Source organism: Manis pentadactyla, chromosome 3 (assembly GCF_030020395.1).
Source record: "Manis pentadactyla isolate mManPen7 chromosome 3, mManPen7.hap1, whole genome shotgun sequence".
In the NCBI taxonomy this organism is placed as follows: domain Eukaryota; kingdom Metazoa; phylum Chordata; class Mammalia; order Pholidota; family Manidae; genus Manis; species Manis pentadactyla.
This window is the reverse complement of record NC_080021.1, coordinates 22,587,969-22,608,133: the sequence shown is the minus strand read 5'-3', so window position 1 is coordinate 22,608,133 and position 20,165 is coordinate 22,587,969.

The following is a 20,165-nucleotide window of genomic DNA, read 5'->3' as shown; positions in this document are numbered from 1 at the left end:
AAACTTCTTATCCTGCAACAACTGTGTGCTTCTGATGAGGCAAAAGGATTATCCGAAGTTGGTATATCATATTCTAGAACACCCAACAAGTGATTTATTAAGCACCTACTATGGCCCGTCCCAAGGCTTGGATAAGCATCAGTAAATAAGACAGGTTCTTGTCCTCATTAAGTTTGTATATTCTTGGGGGCCACAGACAATAATAAATTACGTAAATAATATAGTTCATTTCAGATTGGGGTAAATGCTAAGAAGTTAATGAAACCAGATGGGGTGATAGAGAATGACCAGGGTTTCATCGGGGTCATCAGGGACAACGGAGCTGCCACGTTATTCAATTCAAACGAGGCACCATTCCCATTACAGCCTGTGTGAACAGTGCCCCCTGGAGTTAATGCAATGCAACAGCCCTGAGCAAAAGCCTCTGCAAGCCTGGTGCTTTGAGTTAATGCCTAGAGGATGGGGCTGAGTCAGCCTTAGTGAAATCGGGAAGAGTTTTCCGGCAGAGGAAACAGCAAGTCCAAAGGTGCCAAGGGTGGAGAGATCATAAGAGTTAAGAGCATGGGCTCTGGTGAAATAAAGACCTGGAATCAGATTCCAGCTCTGCAGTTAGAAGCACATCCATTTGCTCAACCTCTCTAGAGATCAGTTTCCTTATCTATAAAATGGAGATAAAAGTACCTATTCCTTTTGACTGCTGTGAGGATTAAATGAGATTATGCATGTAAAATGCATATCCTTGTGCCTGGTCCATAATAGATAATAATTGGATGATTCTCTTGTTTTTATGCTCATTAAACAAAAAGAAAATGCAGTTATGTGAAGTTATGACTCATCCCAAAACTCACACCAATTAATACACACAAGGGGCTGGAACCCAAGCCCCAGAAATGCTCAGTCAATGCTCTTTTCATCACATCTGTCTGTGCCTTGGTTTTCTTGTTTTTAAATGGTATAATAATCCCAGAAGGCCATTATGAAGATTCCTCAGGTAATAAGGAGCAAGGAGATCCACAGGTTGGTAGAGAAAATCACTCAGGATTTGTGGTGGAGAGCAAAAATAATTTTGCTTTGGATCTTTATTTTAATCAGCTATCTAGTTTTTGAAACTAAAAATTATACATAAATAACTTACCAAGCATAATCTTTAAAACTCAAGATTTCATATAAGATAGCTTCACAAAACTGCATATTGTCTATTTACTACCTGATCAGGACCCTGGCAGTTTTATAGCCCGTGAAGAAAGCAGTGAAAGTAATCAACTGTTGTGCCTTCGATGCCCCAGCAAACACTATTTCTCAGGGTAGATAGGAGATTTAGTCTTGATTATAAGGAGTTGCAAAGGTTTCCTGAGCAAACCTTAATTGAGACATTCCATTTGTCTTTTGTGGGCAGCTTCCGAAGTCTAGAGGTTGAAGAGATTCATCCTGGAATTATGTAACCAAAACCGCCATTCTGAGCTTCAGTCAGCACAAGCTTTCCGCAGGCAGAGGGTGGAAGCACAGGCTGCTGCTTGCCATGTGCATCTGACGAATGTACTGAACAAAATAAAGGAGCGCTCTGTAAAGAACTTGGCGGAGTGTCTCATGTTCTTACATCCAGAATCTGATGACTCCCTTTTCCTTTGCCTGTCACTGCCTGTGTGACTTTCTCTCTTTGCCTCCTGGGGCTCCATATCTTATTCTAAATGCCCTTTGCTCCCTTGAGGTTAAATATTAAACTTGTTTCTTCCTGAAGTTGAATTGAAATGCCTGCATCCACAAAGCCCGATTCCTAACATGATCTTTAAAAAGGCGAGTGATACTGTCCAAACCAAGCAGATGGGACTTGTGGGTAGGACAATAAGGAGGAGACAGGAAGAGAGGGGGGATATTCATTTCTTTACTTCAACTTTGAAAATGTGTATGTGAGCATAGCCAAAACTGTGAGATGAGACTCTATTTTAAAAGATCTGGACTCTCCTGCCACTGAAATTTAGAGTAGAGTACTTGCCCTTACATTTGAACTTGGGAAGCCCGTGCACCTTGTGACTTGGGATCATGAAGGTTAGTTAATTATTAAGCAGGGAGACTCCCAGGTCTGGTGTTTTAACCGCAGAAAGGGAGGGAAACAATTGCCTTGAGCTCTGTGGGAGACTAGAGTCCACAAACGTCAGACCAGTCAGACTGTATTAGACAAAGAACCCCTGTTTTTTTTTTAGCTTTTCTTTCAGCCAGTCTGAGCTACATCAGATGTGCAGAAACTGCTTCTAGAGCTTTCCTTGCTTGAAATGGAGTGGGAGAAGGTAGTATACTATCTTACTTTGAAAGTACATATTGTTTCTCATTGCAAGCACAAGGTAATCCACCCATTTACTTTTCTGCTTATCAGTCCACCTTCTTTGCTTTCCTTCTTGATTAAGAGAGCTGGCTTGCCGGTATTCCACACACTCCCATTTTAGTACATAAATGGAAATGAAAGTATGAAATCAGGATCTTTTTTTTTTTTAATCTGTAGGAGGTCTTGTAAATTGGCCGGCTTACTTTGTCATTTTATGGCTGGAGAAACGGTCTTAGAAAAATGATTCCTAATAATAGCTAATATTTATTGCACTCTAAATATATGCCAGCTACTCTGATACAGTTTTTCTATGGATGATCTCATTTAATCCTCGTACAATCCCATGAGGCAGGTTCTAGTAAAATCTTCATTTGACAGGTAAGGAACCCAACTTCCTAGGGAGGTTAAGTTGGTGGCAAAAGGTCTCATCCTGGTCCAGTGGTAGGGCTAGGATTGAAACCCAGCCCCTCTGACTACTGATGGTATCTGCCTCCTATTGTCAGGCAGCTGCTTCTGGAGAAGTCTCTCCTTGTGCTCTAGGTGAAACCTCAACCTGGATGGGGAGGGTTCTTGACTCTGAGAGAGAAAGAATTCTCGAACAGGTTGGATGAGTGTAGATAAGGAAGGAATTCGTTAAAGCGAGAGTAGAAGTCAATGCCAGCAGCCGTGCCAGCAGCAGTCAGCAAGAAGAACAGAGAGAGAAAAGAGAAGCTCGCTGAACTCCTGCTTGACATAGGGCAAATCCCTTGCCAACTCCTAATGCCAGGGCCACCTGTTGTCCAGTGTCTGCTTGAATCTACATGGCATGGGAACTAAACCCCTACCACCGCAGGATTTGAGGGGCCCTCAGAGCACTGGATGGAATGAGATTACATTGTGAGAACTTCCCAAAGGTACAGAAAGGAGATTTTCAGGAAGGCTGCTAAAGAGCATGACGGCACAGCTTCAGTCCCATTCTGGTCACCCAGGTGATGGAAACTTGCAAGCCCAAATCAGAGCTCTCAGTATCCCCTCTCTACTTGTCTGAGTTAGGACAGAGAGAAAGAAGATGTGCTTAAGTCTAGAAAATTGAATGAAATAGCAAAGTAACACACTTACCACTGGAAGAACACAGGGACAAAACACAGAAAGTTGAGAAGCATGGAGGCTTTATTAAAAGCAAAGTACACACTTGAAGAAAGAGGAGTGTGGGCAACCTCAGAGAAGAGGCATGCTTAAAGCTTAGGATTTGTGTCTTTTAAGGATTTAAGAATGGCACAAAGGGCCAGGGTGGGGGTGGGGGGCCATAGGCTTGACATGTGGTCTCCTGATGTCTGTCTCCAGTGAGAGACATTATATCACCATCCATAGTCAGTCCTTCAGATAGTCTGTCAGAAAAACTTAACACAAGGAATTTCTTGAGATCCTGTTCTTCTCCAAGACAGTGGTCACTCTCAAGCAGTGGGAACATATCATTTTGGACTACTTGCCCTGCCTTAAGATAGGTAGGTTATTGACTGATTACCATAAAATAGGTTAACAATCTTACCTCCTAACTCACTGGTTTTTAAAATAGGGTCTTAGCCTTGAGATGGAGCCCCCCCTCTGTTCATATCACAGCATTTTCATCATGGGAAGGAAAAATTACTAGTGATGCTTGTCCCATGTCCCTGCTCTATCTCACTGTGGCCTTCTCATTTGCCCAAGAACCTAAGACAACACGTGCACCTGTGGTAGCAGAGACCATCCAGAGCCAGATCATGCTGTTTGAAAGCACTCGGTTCTCTAGATATTGCCGGAACCCCTGAAGGCCCCCTCCTGATGATCCAGGGCTCATTTTTCCCCTCCTGGTGGCTCCCATGACATGGTTACTTCCCTCTCACAGGTATCAGGGATTCCCCCTGCTTGCCTCTTTCTTCTCAAGATCAATACCCATCAATTAATTCATTCTTAGGGTTTTGTTTTCTCCAAAACTGAGGGAGAAGTGGCTATTTCTTCAGCTTCCTTCTCAGATGCTCCTCTGAAAGAAAACACCACTTTTGTTTTCATGCATGCATTTCATTTCATTCATTCAACACATAATAATAGATTTTTATTGCTATGTTAAGTGTTAATCACTACTAGTGGGAGCCAAAAAGTTACTCAAAAGTCCAGATGATAGGAACTACAATAACGAATCCTATCTCCAGAACCTAGCACACAGAGTCACCTTTCTATTTAGTGTTTGTTAAATTAAAGTATGTGTTTATATTAAAAAAACAAACCCTCAAAATTTACAATGTACTTTCCTGAATTGGAAGGGGGCCTAGAAGTCTTCCTGATGCCTCGTCTTCCGGCCTCCTTTCTTGGATGACCTATGAAAGACACTGCACCCTCCTATCCATTCCTGGAGGCAGACTTGAGAATCTTCAGTTTCCCTAGCCTCCAGTAAGGCCAGACTGACATCTGCTGGAACATAGAAGACCTTAAATCTGGCATCTCTCTTGGAGTTTATAGAAAAGAAAGTGGGTTTACAATAAGGACCAAGAAGAGGCAAAGGCCCTCCTTCTCTTAGAAGGACAGACATTTAGGATCACAGACCAATTATAAAAGGAATTAAGTCAGATCCCCAGGATTTCAGGCTTCTCGAGTTTCTCAATGATAATAGTGATAGTTACTGAATGCTCATTATGTGCCATACACTAGCTAAATGTTTTATACACATTATTAAGTTTATTTTATGCACACTGTCCCAAGGAACCACTTTTAAATGCAAGTGCCCACTTTCTAATGCATCTCATTGTTTCACCAACTCCCCTTAACTTTTGATCTTCTACCTTTCCTGCAATTTCCTTCATGAAGACAACGAGGTTATAAGGCCAGGGCTCTGTGATATAGCTGGACTTTGAGCTCATGTACACACACATCTGTACACACACACACACACACACAAATTTGAAGGAAAAGAAGTTTTCATCTGAACACAGCCTATGAGAGTTACTTTCATATTTTAATTCCTGACAAATTCTTCATTCTTGGATGTGTTGTCCTTTTCTCGCATGAATTGAAAGTCAAGAAGGGTGTTGCAGTTTTCCCTTGGAAATATGGATATGTCATTCGGTTCTTGAAGGCTACCTCAGTATCTTGGCTAAGTTACTGATGATGGTAGAATTTTACCATGAGAGAAGTGGCTGTTAACAATCCAAGATCTTCGGTGCCCAGAACATGTAAAGTTCAATGGCTGTACATTTTTATGGTTACTTGAAACAATATACACAATTGTTGGGAGGCTCCCTGACTTGAGCTCCCAGCTGTGGGAAGCAGAATGCACACAAACCCCTTCAGCTGTATTCAACTGTGGGCTGAAGTACCCTCTTCTTACTCCTTAGAAATGGCTTCTGTTCGCATTAACTACATCATGGATGGCTTTGGATGACATCATCTGCTTAATATGAAAGCAAGCAAATCCAGGAACAAAGCGTGCATTGCTTTGCCTGGCAAACATGATGGGGTCAGACAGATGGCTCTGTAAGGGCTGAGGTCGCCCCGGCATGAACAGAGACTGCCTCTCATTTGCCTGCTGGGTCATCCCCAACTCCCAGCCCCTACCACCCCAAAGGGAATTTTACTATGAACATAAAAATAGTGCTCGCACAGATTGTCAGTCAATACTCTCCTTCCTTGGTGAAAAATCTCTTTACGTTTAGTGTCTAAATGCTAGACTAAATTAAAGTAAAGCTTCCTTTTTAAAAAATCTATGCTGAGTTAGAATGAAGGCTATTTCCTTTTGATCTTCCTTGTCTTTTGTTCCCTTAACCACCAACTGACTTTCCCTTTCTCTTATTCTTTTCTTCCCCATTTTGACTTAAAATCTGTTATTTCTCCTTATCAGCTTCTAGCAGTCTTTTCCAGCACTTACTGACTTTTGAACTCTATCTCTGGGATGCTGGCTGGGATGGGGCAAACATAAACATGAATGTAGGTGCAAAACTATGCAATGGAAGAAGAGTTGGAGAATCCATGTGGAGAGGCCCTGTCTATTGATGGGTTCCTGTAGGATGACAAATAGGACATAGAGCCAAAGATCAGCCCCTAGGCAACAGTAAGATTTATTGCTGCTATAGGACCTGAAATAGGGGATGGAGACAAAAGTAGTAATCTAGATGAGGAAAATTGCATTATGGCATAAGAGAAGTCAGAGAGTGCAACACCTTTTGTCATGAGCAATATCATCTGGAACTTTCTTCTATTTCTTCAACTAAATGGTGTCTTTGTGAATCAACACAGTTAAATTAAATCACAGAATTCAAGCAGACTTATTTTTATGCTGTTATAATTTTGCCTGCTTCATATTAACTCTATTTTTATAGTTTTTTCTTAACACTAAAGACCCCAGTCAACTCATCCTGGTATGCTCCACAATCCCTGGCATATAACTCCAGAACAAAATGATTACTCTTCAGATGTGAACTAAAGACAGTACCAGCTTACTACTTTAATATCCTAACTGGGACAGTTGTCCTGTGAAATGTGAAATGCCCCCAAAAAATGAATGATTGTTGGCACCTGAGATTTCTACATTTATCTTGTTTAATCCTAACACTCCCTAATAAAGTTGTTGTGAGGATTAAATTAAATGAGATAACACATGTAAAGAGCTTATTGTTGTTAGGGTTCGGGACTCCGGGGCTTCTCCAGAGAACAAACCACACGGGCACGGAGATGTAAATACAAGCAAAGTCTTTATTCAGCCAGCAAGCTGGGGCCGACAGCACCTCCCCTGACACGCAGGTCGAGTCCGAGCTGTCGACCCCCAAGCAACTTTAGGTATAGATTATATAGGATTTTCACAGCCGTTGCACCAAAGCCCACACATTACCATAACCAATGAATTTAAAACACATCCCATACTTTAACCAATAAAGTTGAAACGGGGACCCGCCGCTTGCCTGACCTTTGCACAAGCATTCCTTAACGTCTTATCACAAGTTTCGTCCCCCTTAGGGTTGCCCACTCCTAGTTATCTAGCTTAGGGCAGGGGTCAGGGATGTTAGCCTCGAGTATTTTCTATGGAAACTGGGTGGCTCTCACTCTAGGGTGTTTCCTGCATTCCTTTACATTGTATGCTTGGCTTATTATCATTACACTTATTGTAATAAGTATATAACATCCTCATACAGTTTTATTTTTAGCACACCTCAACTGGGAAATGTGATTGTGGTAGACTGACTAGCTGCTTGCTTACCAAACCTGTTTTCTCTTCCTGGCCATATAGGAAGTCTACATTTTTCAGTCCACCTTGTGTCTGGATGGGACAGTATGACTCAGTTCTGGCCAGCGGTATGTGGGTGAAAGTTATATACACCACTTCTGAGGCTGGCTATAAAATACCCTGTGAAATATTTTACTCACTCTCTCCCCTTTACATGGGTGGGGCTAGATGTGAAGGATTCTGTGATACAGGAGCCACATGATGGAAGGAGCCTGGATCCCTGAGTCATCTGTGGAGGAGAGCATCTGTCTTAGATCAGGCTATGATGTGAGCAGAAAACAAGCTATGATTGTTTAAGCCACTGATATTTGGGGACTCATTTGTTATTAGAGCATAAATGACCTTATCCTGACTAATACAATGGTGTTGGAGAAAAGAAATCAAATATGCTTTAAATTAATTGTTTGAAAGCAATAACTATTTACTAAATAAGGCAGAAACAAATCTGTAAAATCATTCTTCTAGGAGGTTAAGTCCCAGGTTTGCCCACTGACGATAATGGCAGAGCTGCGACATGAAACAAGTGTGTCTAACTCCAGGCTTCTCTTTACTATACTGTATCCTTTTCTGTACTATATCCCTCACCGGTTTGGGATGGACCAGTGGAAGTGCCTCCTACAAGTCAGTGATAAGGGGCCAAACTAGACTGAATGATGTGTTAACCAAGTGCTTTAATAGGGGAAGGATAGTGGAAAAAGAGAATCAAAATGTAAGGCTAAAGGGGCAATGCTGGAAGTTCAGAATGGTGAGATGTGTCAAAAATAGGAAAACATATTACAAGGCCAGAAGCCAAAAGATGGGAACAAGGCAGAAGTATAGGGTGACAGTCGGTAAGAGGGGCTTGAGCTGGAAACTGAATCGTAGGAGGGTATTGGAAACTGGCTTTAATGTGGTGTTGGCTCAGGCCAGCCCTGACGGACAAGGCCCAGCAGAGTGGACTTGAGGCAAGAGAATGAATACAGTGGGAACCCCTCCTCCCCAGTCCTTACAAACACCAGCAAATCTTCTGTGTCATGATCATGGAATGTAGAGACTCGCAATGTGTAAAGACTAGTTCCATTATTACTTAGGTTGATGAGGTCTGAGGTTCATAATTATAACAGAGAGATCACACCATCTGCAGTTTTTCTGAACACCAGTCACATATATTTTAAGAGCTCACTCCGTTCATTTGTATAGACCTACAAATAGCTGGCAAAACTACTGAATAGCATGACTAAATGCAAATTGTTAAATAGGTTTTTGGTCTCCTGAAATCCATTCCCATTTTGTTGGTAACAACATCTGTCTTTTTGGGGGTGAACTTTCTCTCCCTCATTTTCTAGTTATAATGAGATGTTCACCATGTTCCTGGTCCCTCAGTGAAAGAATGGACCTCAAACCCAAGTTAAATCAATACTTTCTCCCAGAAATTTTGAGCAGAATAATGCAAGGATGGAAAAAGTTGAAGTTCCTTAACCCAGGTGGTCCCTCAGGCCTACCCTGATTCTTCTCTAAGCCTGGTCCCAGAGTCTTATGATGACATCTGTGGGCTATAGGGAACTTTGGTGAAGTGTGAAGTAAAGGAACTCAAGATCAGGACAAGATGGTCGGGTAAGCTTGGAGGAGCACAAGGTGTCAATTCCACAGAGCAAGTGAAGACCAAGAATCAGATATAGAATCAGGTATCTGTCAAAGAGTTGAAGCAAGTGGAAACAAAGTTGTTTTGTGGAAACATTTCCTGACTAATTTAGAGATGAGTGGTAGGTCAGTTAGAATGTTTTTTGGTTGCAGGTGGCAGAAAACTGGATTAAACTACCTAAGAGTGAAAATGACAGATTTTTTTTGCTTTACTTAACCACACTACAATAGGAATATGATTATATAATTTATCAGTCACCTGGAACACTTCTGAGTATGTAAGTGGGAGCTGTTAATTATTAGGCTGGGACAGCAGGTGTAAACTGGGACTGCCTTAGGCAAACAGAGGTCTGTTCATCCCGGTGTTAGGAAATCAGAATGAATAAAACCTAAAAGGCTGCCAGGCATCTGTGTATGTGTGTGTGTAGCTGCCACTTTTCCCTGCTTTTTACTTTCTTGCGTGGTCTTTATTCACATAAGCTTATGTAGCAGGGACATAGCTACCAGAGGTTGAAGTTCAAATTCTAAAGTTTACCAGAGAGAAAAGGCTCCTTTTTCATTGGCTCTGGAATGAAATATCCTGTCTGAGAATTCCAAATAGCCTGGCTTGGATCACATGACCATCCCTGGGCCAGTTTCTGTGAACAAAGGGATGGAGTCCTACCATTGGTTCACCTTGGTTCATATGTCTTACCTGTGTCATAGACATAGGAATACTATGCATGAATAGTCCCAATAAGTTGAAACAGCATTTCCCCAAAGAGAAGAGACAAAACCATACGTATCCACTATGATAGCCTTTTATAGAGTCCCTGCTGTCTAGTCCACTGGCACTGTGGGAACATAAAACACAGCTGATAGATAAAACACATGTTATATAAAACACAGCTGTCAGATGGTGGAGATGTCTGGGAAGTGGGCTGACCCATGAACTCAGCAATCCTCTATCCCTTTATAGTCTAGTATATAATAACCCACTAGAGACATGTGAGGCCCTAGGGGCTCGAGCACCTCCCAAATGAAGTGAACTTACCCCAAGAAGCCACTGGGAGAGCCAAAAGGTCACTGAGCATCTCAAGTTTTAAATGGGGATTTGGGGAACAGAAAAGAAAGCAAGGATTTCATAGAAAAGGGTTGAGAAAGAAGATGCTGGAGGCGGACCTCCTTTCCGTCCCAGCTTAGCCAAGCTCCCAGTCCTGCGGCAGCTGGCTCTCATTTCAGCCACACTGCTGGAAAACACAACCATTCACGATGAAACTTGGAACAGAGAGAGATGCTATCTTTTGCCATCCTGGGATGATCCTCTCCACTTGCCCCAGATCTCTTGGTGGTGAAAACTTCTCAGCAGTCAGCTTGTCCCCAGCCCAGCCCTTCCCTGGGGGAGAAAAATGTGTCGTGTGACTGGGGACTCCCATCCAAAGAAGCAATTCAGCACAGGGTCAGTAGAGAGCAGGACAGCAGAATTTGATTTTGCAACGGGCCCCTTGCCACAGTAGGGAACACAGTGTTTACCGGAAAGAGCTCTTCAGTCTCAAAGTCATCTGTGCCTTCCAGAAAACTGCAGCCTTAACTCTAATAAATAACCAACCAGCTCAGCCCAAGGCCTGTTGAGCCAGTAGGACTATCTTTGCCACAGGGCTGAACAGCAGGAATGTGTCTTGCAAACCCCACCCTTTGGAAACAGCCAGCAAGGTTAAAAATGCTGCAAGTGCTTTTTGGAGCTCATTGTTATAAATGGGAGATTCTACAACAGGCTCCTAATAGGTAAATTCTCCCTAGCTGGGCTGTAAATATCTGGGCCAGTCACAGGAAATTCTTAGAACGAAGCCATCAGTGAATAAACAAACTTGCATTTGCATCTGGTTTGGGATAAGTAGCTGGTAAAATATGTCATAGCTCCCCTTGGCTCAGAGTTCAGGGTCATGGAACAAATTACTAACATGCTGGTAGTTGGTATCATTTCAGTGCTGGGCTTTGGCCAGTGTATATATTCCTGCCCCATTTTGCCCATCTGTTCTTTCGAATGTTCCTTCTTTCTTCTTTCATGGTTCAAGACAAAATGTTTCTTTTTTAACTTTCTATTCAAGTGTGTAGTGGCGGCTGTGATCCTGTTTCAGATTGAGGCACTCAGTTGCCCAGCTGCTGGGATTGCTGGTGGCCTCTATCTCTTGGCGTAAGAGAGCTCTACTTAAGAGAACTACCTCAAATTATTCATAATAGCCAAGGTAGGGAAACTACCTAAGTGTCTGTCAGTGGGTGCATGGATCAAGGAAATGTTTACACAGACACACATACATTATGGAATACTATTCAGCCTTGAAAAAGAAGGAAATCCTGTCATTTGTGACAACATGGATGGTCATTATGCTAAGTGAAGCCAGACGGGGAAATATAAATACTACAAGGTATCCCTTCTATGTGGAATCTGAAAAAAAAAAGTGGAACTCATAGAAACAAACAGTAGAAAAGAGGTTGTCAGGGTCTGGAGTTGGGGAAAATAGGGAGGGGTTGGTAAAGATACAGACAACCTAATGTGTAACTTGGTGACTATAACAAGTCTTGATAACACTTGACTTGGTGACTTGATAACATTGTATTGTATATTGGGTATTTGCAAAAACATGGGGGAGTGTAAAAAAATAAAAGGAGAGAGCTGCCTCATCACGGTCGGGCCCCCCTTCCCAGGGACTGTCTGTATCTTTAACTTGCTGATCAAAAAGTACACAAAGATTTGAAAGGACACTTCTCAAAGGAGAACATGTGCTCAATTTGGGCACATCTTCTGAACCCTCACTCCCGTTTGGGATGACCCAAGAGGGCTACCCTAATTCCAGAGCTCCCTATAGGATTGGCTGAGGGCCCTGTTTCCAACTGTGTCCCAGTCACCTGCTCTCTCTGCCCAATCATGACTTGACTCTCACAGAAATTGTTCCTGAAGGCACCCACCTCAATAAACTTACTGTGTACCCATTTCTATCATGCAGTCTGCTTCCAGATAACATGACCCCTGGCTATGTGTAACAAAAGCACAGAAAAGTACAGTGATTATAATTGCACAGCTTGATGAAGTTTTACAAAATGAACACCCCTATGTAACCAGCAGCTAAATCAATAGACAACCACGCTAATCACTTCCAACAGCATAGATTTGTTTCGTCTGTGTTAGTGCTTTATCTAAATAGTATCATATAGCATATACTCTTTCTGCATCTGGCTTTTGTTGCTCAAAGTTTTGTGAGATTCATTCATTTTGTTGTATGGGGCTGTAATTCATGCCCCTTGCTATATAGAATTCCACTGTGAGGCTATAATGCAGTTAATTTTTCTATTCTTTGGTTGATGGGTGTGGGTAAAACTAGCATTTCCAGAATATCTCGCCTGACTTTAGTATATCTGCGTATCAATAGGCATTCAGAGGTGGAAAGAAGTAGGGCTTTAGTGCATTTGCATCTTTCCTCAGGGGTGGAGAAGTTCATCTCCATATCAGTGGGTAATTAATTACCTGGGCAACAGAGGGCTTATCCGTACCTGAGAGATGAGGGGGAGGGCTGGTGTGGTTGCTGCTGGAGCAGGAGAGAGAGATGGGCTGGATGGCAGTTTTGTAAGACCCTTTCACCCCAAAGAGTGTTTTGCGGTCATTTTATTTGGTCACACTGAATCCATAGCGAACTTGCCCGGGCTGAAACCCACTAGCAAGACAATGGGTATTTGGGCAGTTCCAGTTTGAGGCAATTATAAATAGCACTGCAGGAACATTCTAGAATAGGTCTTTGTAGGGGTATAAGCATTCATCACTATAGGGCACTGCACATATATTTAGTTTTGGTAGATACTGTCCAACAGTATTCCAAAGTGCTTGCATCAAGTTATATTGTCACTTGCAGTGCATAAGGATTAAAACCAACACTTGGTGTTTTCCATCCTCGTTCACTGTGGTGGGTATGTGGTGGCAGTGTTTTGTGGCTTTAATTTACATTTCCCTGGAGGCCAGTGAAGCTGAGAACACTTTCAGGTTTACTGGCCATTGGGATGTTCTCCTTGAGAATGTCAGCCTATGTGGGTAAAATTGCAGTATTTCCAGAATCTCTCACCTGACTTTAGTGTATCTCCACACACAATAGGTGTTTCCAAGGGGTGAAGAGAAGTCCATCTCCATATCAATAAGTAATGACAAGGACAAACAAGGGCTTAATTGGACCAGAGAGGTTGGGTGGAGCCTCTTCTTCTGCAGCTGGATTGTGAGAGACACAGGAGAGTAGAAGTGGACTGCTTGTAAGAAATAAACGGGTTTCTCCCACTTTATTTCTCCCTTTGACTGATTGTGTTTTCAAAGATAGTTTGCCCTGGGACTTTCCCCCAGAGTTACAGCCTATTTACTGCTGGATTAACCAGACAATCTTTCCTTTACCATTGGCTATTGGAAGACCTACAGAGGCCATCATTGGTGGAGAGGGAAGGAGGAATGGCATTTTGTCCAAGGACAAAGTAAGGGATGGGTGAAGAAAGAGTGCAGGAAAGTCTGAAGGAGATGATAAACATGGTCTTCACAGCTGCTGGAAAAGGGATGTAAAAACGAGGTTCATCCACAGCAGCAAAATCATAGACTCATGTGAGGAAAAGTAAATCGAGGTGGGGTCAAGGAAGCCGTGGACACAGAAGGGGTGCCTCTGTTGGATGCAGGAGAGCCAAAGTGGAGACTTTGAGTGGGCGCCAGAAGAATCACACAAATTCACTCAACCGATAAGACTGCATACAGGGGAAATGTTATTCATGATTGCCAGGTGAGTCAGAAAAGGCTCTGTTTCCTGGATAGCATCCAAAAAGAGGTTAGAATGAAATAGAATGGTTATTGTTAGTCTTGTGTATCCAAGCAGAACCATGAGATCATTAGGTGGATAGCATGATTTTAGAAAGGGTGCACACTTTTTCAGGTTTACTCCACCACCACATGTGAAAAATAACAAGGGCAGGGTGACCTAGAATACAAGAGCATCATTATCCAAGCAGCTGTTCCTGAGGAGCAGCCTACAACCCCAAACAGAAGGTGGCGGGTGTCAGATCTACTGTGGCTTTGCAACCTCCACCTGTCTAAGGAATCAGCCCTCCACAGGCCCCAGCTCCAGGGCCAGACCTTTCTTTACCTGCCTCAGGGAATTTCAAGGCAACTCCAGACCCTACTTTTCTGCCAGTGTGATGATCTCAAAGGCATTCGTTATGCTGGCTCTTGGATCCGCATGGCCGACGCTAAAATTTGGGAGTCTCTTTTGTCCTTTTCAGAGCCTGCCTGAGGACTTGTGCTCTGGAGAAGACCTCACTGTTTTGCAAGAACAGACTCTCTTGAGGGAATGTTCATTTCAGCAATAGCACAAAGGTGGAGAAAGGAGATACTTTCCACAAACCTAATCTACCCCCTTCTTCCTGCAGGAGCCTTGTGCCCATTAGTTAGTTGATAGGGACTGCAGGAAAAAAGTACTTCATTTATTCAGTGATATTTTTATTGCATATCTGCTATGTGCTTGGCAATGTGCACCCCACAGGAAACTAGACAGACACAGTGCCTTTGTGGAGCTTTTATTTCAGTAGGTCAGACAGACATGAAGTAGGTCACATTAATGCAATATAAGAAAAGCAAAGCTAAGATACCTTTCTCTCAGCGAAGTTAACCTTGTTTTACATTTTGTCTTCTAATAGGAAGAAATAATTTAAAAATTCCGAGCAACAGTTCTACAACAGTGGTTCTCACATGGGACTGATTTTGCCCCCTGGGGACGTTTGGCCATGTCTGGAAACATTCTGGTCATCTCAATTGGAAGCTACTAGTATCTAGAGGTGAGCCCAGGGTTGCTTCTAAACATCGTACATTGTGGAGGACAAACCCACACAGCAAAGAACTATCCAGTCAGTAATGCCAAGGTCTAGAAACCCTGACCTGTATATACTATGTGGCTAATAGTTCAATATGTTTCCTGACCACCCTAGAGTGGAAAGCCCCCACCACAACAAAGAATTATCTGACCCAAAATTTCAATAGTGCTGCAACTGAAAAGCCTTTTTCTCCAGTAAATAAGCTCAGGAGTAGCTTATTTCTTTTAAACCAAATGGTATTATATTTATTGCAAATAAATTATTAGCATCTTATTATGGGCTAGGCATTGTGCCAAGAACTAACAACTTGTCCTAAGAACTTTACATGATCTCATTTACTCATCGGGAAAATATGAGATATGCAAGATAATCCCTATTTCACAAATAAGAAAACAGAGGTTCAAGGACATTAAAAAATTTCCCCCAAGGTCACACAGCTTGTAAGTGGCACAGCAAACATTTAGAAACACATTTGATAAAACCTAGGCCCTTACACCTCAAGCCACCCCCTTTGTGATAATGTCATTACTCTGCATTTTTATGAGGGTTTGTAGTTTTCAAAGCACTTCCACAAGATCATCCCCTAAGCATGGGTTTATCATAAAGCATTGGCTTGAAGTCTAAGGTGTGTTTGAGTCCCCATTCCCCTTACTCCATGACCTCAGATAAATTACCTGACCTCTTTCAGTCTTAATAGTCTCACCTCTAAAATGAGATGACAACAGTGAACTAGATGATGTCTCTGGACTCTTCTAGCTCTACTATTTTTACTGATAAGTGATATGAGGTAAAGCTCTAATCTATATCATTGGCTATCAAGCTTCTTAATACATATAGCAAGAGACTCCTTTTGCATCACGACTCAGTACACACACATGTATAAAAGTTTTATGGAGTTTACTGAAATGGTCATATCCAGTAGGTTATTATATTGCAGTAATGAACAATCCCCAAATATTAAAGCAATAAAAATATTGTTCTGGGTCCTGTCATATGCATCATGAGGCAGCTGGGGATCCTGCTCCACTCTGCCTTGATTCCAGAATTCAGGCTGCTGGGGCATCTCCATTCCAAAAGTTTGCCAGTCACAGTGGCAGAAGGAAAGATAACATGGTGAATCCCACACCAGCACTAATAACTTCCATGTGGAGTGGCACACACCACTTCTGCTCACATTTTTTGGCCAAGTCAGTTTGCCACAGCTAATTTCAAAGGGATGGGGACATATAAAGTCTGCACATGCCTGGCAAAAAAACCAAAAATATCTGGTGAACAGCATAAGTAACTACCACAAATATGTACTGTGATGGTTAATTTTATGTATCAACTTTGCTGGGCCACAATGCCTAGATATTTGGTCAAACATTACTCTTGATGTTTTGGGATGAGATTTACATTTAAATTAGTGAACTTTGAATAAAGCAGATTGCCCTGCATAATATGGCTGGGCCTCATCCAATCAGGAGAGAGTCCAAATAGCACTAAAGACTGACCATCCCCTGAGCAAGAAGGAATTTCGCCAACACACGGTCTCTGGACTTGAAATACAACATTGGCTTTTCCAGGGCCTCAAGCCTGCTGGCCCACCCTGCAGATTCTGGACCTGATACTCTCCAAATGAGCCAGTTTAAAAAAATAATTCTTTATATATATATATATATATATACACATATCATGTAGTTTCTGTTAAGTCTGCAGAACCCTGACTGATACATGAACATGTATTACATAGGATACATTCCAATGTTTTTGTGTTAATTTAATTGTATTCTTTTCTATTTTATTCTATTCAATTACTTAAAAATGCTAGTCACAATCCAATAAATCAATTTCAGACTTGATTGCAATCATAAACTTAAAATATACTGGTTTATATCCAATTGGAAGTGAAATAGTTAATAGCAAGTCCTAGTTTTAACCAGAGATTATCGTACTGGTTTTACACAGGAAATGCCATAGTGCCATGTTTCTGCTCAAAATAAGAACAAAACAAAACAGAACCCTGCTTTATTTTAACACAATTAGCAAGGCTCTCTTCTCATCAAAGGAAGTAGACTCTAATCATATTCATCCACACAGCAGTAACAGATTATTGATCTGGCAGAACAGGTGCAGACCCCAAGGGATTGAATTGAGCAGATGTCCCGAGTCAGGTTACAATATTTAGCAAACAAAGAAAAGCCATCCTTAGGATAATGGATGTTACAGGTCGAATTGTCAGGAAATCCCAGTACCTCAGAATTTTGAAATAATAATAGAACCCGAGGAGATAAACTGCACCCCCACTCTAGAATGAGAGTTATTTACACTTTACTATACAATTAACATTCCATAATTATACAGCTCAAACTCCAGTTACCATACATTGGTATTCTGCCAGTCAATACCAATTACTTCCCACCAAGGAACTACTGAAAATTATTAGTTTGCATAAGCCTGGCCCAAATTATATTGTCATTTCATAAACTCCCAAGTTAAACCCTCTCGAAGTTATTATAAATAGAAATATGGAAAGGATAGACTACCTAGTTAAAATAAATATACCTAGAAAAAAATAGGTGAAACCACGTTTTAGAGGGCTCCTGCATACAGGCCGTGCTGCTCTACGCCACAAGTCTGCAGAGGACGCATTCACACGAACTTGCAGTTACGACTCTTGGAGCTGTGCTGCTTGGTGGCGCTGGCCGGATATGCCGTCTCCCACACACAATGTGCCCTAGTGTAGGCTTTTTCCTTTTGACTCTACCAGGTAATCAAAGCTCTTCACACAAGGTGATGGACTCAAAAACATTACTTGACTTTACCTCCATGTGAAGGAAATGAGGCTTCATGAAGCTGTTGGGGGAGGGGCGCGGCACCACCAAGCTGTCCCAGCTGATAAGAGACAAAGCCAGGACAGTAGTTAGACCACTGCTCTACTGTCTGCTGCTCTGCCTGCTCTTTAAGATGTTTTACCCCTTCTGGTTGAAGAGGGAAAAGCCCCCAAACCACAAAAGAAATGACAATTTTTGAGATGATGCAATTAACTGGAATTCTTCAACTGGAAATACATGGTTGAACATAGGTGGGTAAAGATAGAAGAAATGTGTAAACTCTCAGTGAATATGATAGTTCAGGCACACAGGAAGTAAAAACGGTGTCACCAATTGCTCTTGCTCCGTGCGAAGAAACATGGAGGCAAGGAAAAGAGCCCTAAACTCCAAAGCTCCGCCTGCGTAGCTACTTAGCTTCCCAATGAGGCAGAAGATACCCGAAAGCTCGGACCCGCCGGATGCCTTGTTGTTTACTTAGGACAAGTCAGAGCCAAGAGTCGCATTGTTTAAAAACTGTGAAAAGAAGCAAGTGACATGTCCTGCCTTTTAAAAGGTGAGAAACGTTGAAAAGACTAATGGAAGTAGACTTCCTTCTACTGAGGGCAGCCCTACACCCTGGGTAGAGAGGTAAAGGTGCAACTAACTGAAGAGGGGACAGAGGCGCTGGCAGGCCTGGGAGTCGGCGGATTGTAGTTGTGTGCGGATTCTGTGGGCGAGAGGATGCAGGACAGTCCTTCTGCAATGCGAAGATGATGGCAGAAATTCAGGTGGGTCCTGGTCTGTAGAGACTTGCTGGTTTTTGAAGAGATGCTAACTTCAAATGCTTAAATGGCAGGTGGATGATGGCACTGTGTGGAGAGACAGGGACAAGACACGGGTGAGTGGGGTTATGGTTAGTGTAGAATGCAGCCTCCTCCTGAAGCGTTCAGCTCAAGTCCTTGTTTATGTTGAAACAAAGTAGAACAAAAAACAAACCACTGACTTAACAAAACAGAACAGCTTGGAGCTCCCCTCAACCCCCACGTTTAAAATCCTGATACAAAGGGTCAGAAGCTGGTGAGAGCTGCATTTCTACATTTTCTGAAGGTCACAGTCCTGCTATTGAATGTTCCTTTCATGCCCCTTCAGTCTTGCTCAGGCAATTTACCCAGGAACTTGGCGATAATTCTTCCTGCAGATGAGGGTATAGCAAATCATATGAATGATATCCAGGTGTGGCTATTTAGTAAGTTAGGTCTAGAATCTATACCAGTAAGTATTAATTAAAGATGATTTTATATGGATCAGTACCATCTGTATATGAAATGTGCTGATTTCTAGAGTTAAACTTTGTCTCTTAGCTACCTAAGACCATTAAACCAATAATAATAATGGGTAACATTTATTATCCTTTCTAGGAGTCAGACACCATACACTTACATGAATTAATTGCATCCTATCTCCTTTAAGGCTTGCAATAGCCTTCTAAGGTAGGTGCTGTTATTACCCCATTTTGCAGGAGAGAATTCTGGGGTACAGAGAGGTTAAGCAACTTTCCAAAAGTAAGTGACAGAGATGGGATTTGAACTGAGGGAGTGTGGTCAAGTTACCATCCATTAATCTAAGTAACTAATTAACATTAAATCTCTTGTCCCTGCATGGGACTCCACCAGTTCTCTTGAGTTCTTGCCCAGACAAGTGGAGGGAGTCACCCTGGAGCCTTAGATCTGCAGCCATTCCCACTCCCCTCCCACTGCCTGGCAGAAAAAGATCCATGAGGGGTGTTCTTTGCAGCCCTTTGAACTCTGTTTCTGATTGCAGTATCATTATCTCTCTTGAAGTTCCTCAGAACAATGGTGAGGGTCTGAGAGAAAAGGTCTACTGCATATTTTTGGCCAATTCGAGAATGTGAGAGAATGTCCCAGTTATGCATGGAAAAGCTGATGAGAGTCCTATTAGTGTGAAAGCTTAATGCATGAGTTAGGAGTGACATCTCGTCCCCAGGGCTAAGAGTCCCCAAACCGAGGAGACTCATGGCTTCCTTTTGACCTCGGGGGCAGCATGCCAGATATGGAAGGAGTATCTGCTGCAGAGTGGAAATGTTTGACGGTGCAGAATCTTGCAGCACCTGCTGGGAATTAACAAAGAGAAGATGTTTAAGATCAATGCCATTTGAGTTGTTTTCTGCTTCAGTTACCGCAGAAACTTGGTATAAGGTACCTAGAGAAATAGAGACATAAAGGGATTATTAATGAATCAAGTAGCAAAGAAGAGCTGGGCTAATATGCATCCTTAGGAAAGGGAGGGAGCAAACCTGCCTTGCTTGTGACTTGATAAA